This window comes from Musca domestica, unplaced genomic scaffold (assembly GCF_030504385.1).
Source record: "Musca domestica strain aabys unplaced genomic scaffold, Musca_domestica.polishedcontigs.V.1.1 17, whole genome shotgun sequence".
NCBI classification, from domain to species: Eukaryota; Metazoa; Arthropoda; class Insecta; order Diptera; family Muscidae; genus Musca; species Musca domestica.
In genome coordinates, this window is record NW_026712230.1 from 5999793 (window position 1) to 6006055 (window position 6263).

At 33.7% G+C, this 6263-nt stretch overlaps 1 pseudogene; it reads right to left on the reverse strand.

The window, feature by feature from the left end:
* Nucleotides 1–2790: 2790 nt before the first annotated feature.
* LOC131801738 (KRR1 small subunit processome component homolog) lies at nucleotides 2791–4073 on the reverse strand (annotated as a pseudogene).
* Nucleotides 4074–6263: the final 2190 nt, after the last annotated feature.

Sequence of the window (6263 nt, forward strand, 5' to 3'; positions counted from 1 at the left end):
AATATTATTCCTTATGTAAAAGAAATACCTTTATATACATCGGTAATATCAATTTTTTTATAAAATTAAATATTTTATGTTGGGCAGAGTTGCCGTGTTTCGGAAAATTTTCCGAGGCCACTAACACCGTTCTCAAACGATGCTAACGCCGTTATCAAACAAACTAGCGCCGTTATCAAACAATACAAACGAGCTTTGCCATACATGTTTACATTATGTTAAAAAGTAGTAAATAAACATCAAAGTCCCTAAGTTTGACATGAAATTGCATAGATTGCCGATATATGTGATGTATATTGGTCAAGGTTTGTTTATATGGTTTGCCGGTAAGGCCAGCTGTAGTCTTCATTGAATGTCAAAATTAATTTTTCGAAGAATAAATATACGAAAAATATATTTATTCCAACAAAAGTATACGTGCACAATAATACTATTGTGATATTCCGAAAGATATTTTGTATTTTTACCTTGTTATGGTTGATTTTTCGCGATGTAAACGCTTGACAGCACAGGAAAACTAAGGCATGAATTCGCCTCCCGGTAGACCTTATATATAGGCAATGAATCAAAGCAAAAATAAATGAAATATTTTTCAAAACATCGGAACTGTTTAGTCGTAAGTCACTCGAATAAGAATCTCTTTATGAGTCGATTTACGCATGTCCCTCTGTCCATGTATTATTGTAAACCAAATGCAGGTCGCATTTATGATCTGAATGAGATGAAATTTGGCACAGCTCATTTATTTGGTCCAAGGACGAACCCTATTGAAATTGGTGGAAATAGGTTCAGATTTAAATATAGCTCCCCTATATATTTTCGTCCGATTTCCCTAAATGGTGCACTAAAGGCCCAATCTTTCTCCGGTTACGAATTTTTGCACAACATACCAAATTGAGCCTATAATGACGTGTGTTTAGTTTTGTTGAAATCGGTTTAGATTTTGATATAGCTCCCATATATATTTTCGGCCAATTTCTCCTAAATGATGCACTAATTAACGCAAATTTTTCCCGATTGCGACGAAATTTTGCACAACGTATCAAATTCAGCATATAATGACATGTGTTAAGTTTTGTTGAAATCGTTTCCAATTTTGATATACCTCCCATATATATCTTCGGTCGATTTCTCCTAAATGGTGCACTAAGGCCCAATGTTTGTCGGATTAAGTCGAAATTGTTCACAACGTATAAAATTGAGCCTATAATGAATCGAACTAGCTTTGGAAGTTGGGTTTACCATTTATATCAAATCGGACAAAAATGTGTATGAGTGGTATATCTAGATCGGAACTGATTTTGTCCAATTTCCTAGTTCCGGGGTCAAACAAATAAGCTTTACCAAATTTAATCTCAATCGAATCATAAATTAGACCTGTACTTTTTTTACAATTTAACAAGGACGGACAGAAGACAAACGTATTCTATGTATATTCTTAAAAGTAACTAAACATTATCTTGTTAACTTTTGCTTGTTACAAACATATGCAAAAAGACATAATACCTCTTACCACAAAAAGTGGACCAATATCTATAATTTTGAAGGAGGATTTGCCCAACACCTGTATTATACAACTCTTACATACATTTTAGACTGATTTCATCTAAATGGTGTACCAGATACCTAGTTTTTTTGTGATTGAAACGAAAATGTACACAGCTACACAATTGAACCACATGTTTTAAATTTGTTCTAATATAAATGGTCATATACATACCAAACCATTTAATATAGCTTTGTTGAAATCGGTTGAAATCAGTTCCGATTTAAATAAATTTTAATCGAACAAACTTTGGATGTTGGTTGGGTTTACCATTTATACCATATCGTTCGAAAATGTATATGAGTGGTATATCTGAACTGATTTTCTCCAATTTCAACGAACGAACCCTAGTTCTTGGGTCAAATAAATGAGCTTTACCAAATTGCATATCAATCGGATCATAATTTTGCCCTGTACTTTGCACGAAATTTGGCACAATGTACTGAATTAAGCCTAGAATGAGGTGTACAAATTTTCGTGTTAATAGGACAAAAATATACGTGGGGGCTTTATCTAAATCTGAACCGATTTTTTTAGCACACTAGCACACATCATTCTAGACTCAATTCCTTAGCACACATCTAGACTCAATTCAGTACGGATGAAAATATATATGGGGGCTATATCTAAATCTGAACCGCTTTTCACGAAACATAGCACACATCATTCTAGGCTGAATTCAGTACGATGTGCCAAATTTCGTGCAAATCGAAAGATATTTAGGAACTTTGGTGCACCATTTACCTTAAATCGGACGAATATATATATATATATAGGAGCTATATCTAAATCTGAACCTATTTTCACGAAATTTCGCACACCTCATAGGCTTAATTAAGTACGTTGTGCCATATATGGGAGCTATTTCTAAATCTGAACCGATTTTTCCCAATTTCAATAGGGTTCGTCCTTGGGCCAAATGACTGAGCTGTGCCAAATTTCATACAATTCGAATAATAAATGCGACCTGTACTTTGTTTACAATTTAACATGGACAGACAGACGGACGGACATGCATAAATCGACTTAGACGTGATTCTATGCATATTCTCAAAAGGAACCATGTGTCTATCTCGTTTCCTTTTGCCTGTTACAAACATATGCACAAAGACAATACCCTGTACCACAGTGTGGTGAAGGGTATAAAAATAATCAATCATTCCATATACGAAGCCAATTTTTACAAAAATTACAATATTTCCAATTTCTATCTACTATCCTTCTTCAAATAAAATTCACCTCAATCACAATTCTTTACACAAACAGTAAAAAATCTCTATTATTTATTTTCCACTAAAGTACATGTAATAAGAAAGGTATAAAACTTAAATACTACGATTACAAAGAAATCCTTTTGAAAAGCTTAATTATACTACGCCTTTTTCATTTTCTTATTAGCGTTGGCCAACTTGGCTTTAAGCGCCTTAACTTCCAACTTATTATCATGCCCATCGGCGGAACGTTTCTTTGCCGCTGACGACGGTGAATCTTCTGTAGGCGGGATAAACTATTTTTGACGTTTCTCTTCTTGTTTCTTCGCAGCCTCAGATCGTTTGGCATTACTCTCCTCCTCTTGCTTGCGTTGTTGTTTCTGTTCTTTGCTAAGGAAATATTCAGCCGAAGCCGAAGAATTGTTTATCGATTTTGCTTTCGGGTTGTGCCGGTGGGAATGGTGTGTATTCCTTCTTTTGTTTCTTAACCTTGGTTTGTTTACGTTTGCTGATATTCTTGTTCTAGAATTTGGGCAGGAAACGCGACCAATCCTCATTGGCCAATTTTGGATATTTTATAAGTTCCCGTTTGATCATGATTGCCTTGGTGTTGTAAATGGGATGCACATTGTTCATGGTATCGATGACAATATCACGAACCTGTTGTAGACCCTTATAGGGACCCAATGTCGAGACCGTGTTACCTTGAACCAAAACATAACAATCAGTTAAAAGTTCAATGGATTTCGAAGTGGCACCACTGGGACCAATTAAACGTTGATGTCTTTTGAAGAATTTTTCTTTCTACCAATCTCGTCCAGTAGCACACGTTTGGCCTGTTCAAAGGGTACACTATGAGCCATTAGCTTAATCATATCACGTGCCTTGATGACAATGTAGGGATCCCAGGTTTTACGTGTTGTCTTCACCACCATACTGCCTTCAATTAAATCCAGTTCAGCTTTCAGATAATATTCAGCAACAGCTTGTTGTACCAATGGCCAGACTTGTTTCAAATACCTCTCACGATATTTCGGGAATAGTGTGGCAAATTAACTCTCCTCCACCAGTCCATTTGGATTATCCACTGGCTTGAAGGCTGGTATTTCATGGCCCAAGCATTTTCGAAGGGTTCATTTGTTTGCTTAAGCTCCTTTGATTCACTGCCACACCCTAATCGTCACTTCACTTTAAGTACCTTCGTTATTGTCAAGTTTTTCTTCTTCCTCCTTTGTAGCAGTTGGAACGTTTTTAATTTTGATTTGCCATTTGCAAACATCAAAGACATAGAAACGTAAAGACTTGACAAAATGCATTTTGGAAAAATAGTTTATCGAAACATATGTAGGGGGCACCTTTTCCCTCTTATTCGCGTTTTTATTATTTACATGCCTCTGTTATGCCAGAAGCCCCCTACATATGTTTCGATAAACTATTTTTCCAAAATGCATTTTGTCAAGTCTTTACGTTTCTATGTCTTTGATGTTTGCAAATGGCAAATCAAATTAAAAACGTTTGAAGATTTTTGGTAAGTCTTTGAAGCGAGAATTATAAATGTTCATCTACTTTATAAGATAGCCCGAATTGACTTTCAATCGAATTGATTGTAATTCGGTATTTTGAATTTAGATAGGGTTGCAAATCTTCCCACAAAAAATATCATATAAAAATTTACGACAGCCCCAATATAGCGGTACCGGTATTTTGAGGATTATGGCCCCGTTTTTTATGCAAATTGGCTGTAACTTCGTTCTCGCCGTGTGTCAAATCGTCCTATCAAAAAATTACCATGGCACAACCAACGATATATATAAAAGTACCGATCGATTACATGTACTTTTAATGTCCAGATCATGGTGGCGAGTTAATAAGTTCGGCTCGGCTGAACTTAACGGCGTTTTTACTTGTTTGATTTTAAATGACGATTTCTTATGGATTGGATGTAAACGAAAAAATTGTTTTGTAAAAAATATGTGCATTTTTTTCTTTGTAGGCTTGTAGCGTAAATTTACATAAATTCCTCGCTGCAGCCATAAAATGAAAAACAAAATATAATTTTTGTCGTTGCTTTTTGTGATTTAATAAATGACATTATCGATATGACTATCCAAATGATGATTAAATGACGATTAATCATTAAACACGTTGGGTATAAATGCTGCAATGGTTTAGCTAATAAATATATTGGCTATTTTTTTCTTTTTGTCACACTAAAACAGAATGTACATTAGAACTTTTTTAAAACCCACTGAATTTTCTAAATCCAGAACAATGTAAATGCCCTCTAAAGTAATTTCATGATAAAGTAGGCGACCTTACATCGAGTTCAGCACTACATTAATTTAAAAAAAATGTTCAGCTGAGGAACTCGATCTAAGAACTCATAATTTCGTGTAATTTGTTTCATGAAATCACTTTAGTGTGGCATTCGACTTTACAAGGCATATAAACGGTTCATATTTGTATATTAATCGGCACTTACAAGGTAATCCTTTGCCAACATACGAATACAATTTTTTCATAAATTTGACTTTGACAACATTCTGCTTTCAAAATGTAAATGGAAATATTCTTCTTCGAAATGTACGCACAACATGTGCTCAGTGGCAAGAAGTATTTTTGTTACAAATTTTGAATTTCATGATCATTATATAATAATATACATATGTATATATGTAATAAGCATAAGTATTTGTAATTTTAAAATGGTTTATCCAAGAAAAAGTACGCGGAACTGTTAGACAATATTATGTTTCAAATATATTAAAAATATGCCACTGGTCGTGCACAAAAGTTTATGGTAATATTTTTTAATTTATTTGAAAATGATAGATGATTTCCAAATTTAAAAAGCGCTGCCAATACCGATATCTTTAATGAAACTACCTTCTATAATTATGCCATGGTTTTAACCTACATTATGGGGATTTATTTGGCATATAACAATTTAAACCCACTTGGTTACGGAATCCGGTACAATGTAAACGTACTATTAAATTTTTTGGACTGGTGGTAAATATACAAATTGTTTTATAATAAGTAATGTTAATTTATATATCTTCTTTGCAAATATAAGAAATAAATTTACATAATTTTTATCGTTGCGTTTTGTGATTTTGTAAATATTCTTTTCGATAGAGGGGGTGATTTATCCTCACTAGAAAACTTGAACAATTCCAACAAGATAAATCGATACAGTGCTTCATATTATGAAGCTTTAATGTGTAAATGATTACAGGTTATTAGTCGAAAGTAGTCACAATCGTAAATGGCTACCGGTTAATAAAATCAATTGACCTGCATCAACAATCATTTTGAATTCAAGCAGCAACGATACAATTCAAGCATCAACGGCGTACCTTTCTATTTTGTGCTATTAGCATTTTTTTTTCTTTACAAGGTAAGTAAACGTTTTATATTTATATTATATTTTGTATTGAAAATGTTGACGACATTTTGACGGCTGGTGGTAAACAAACAAATTGTTTTGTAAAAATTATGTCAAT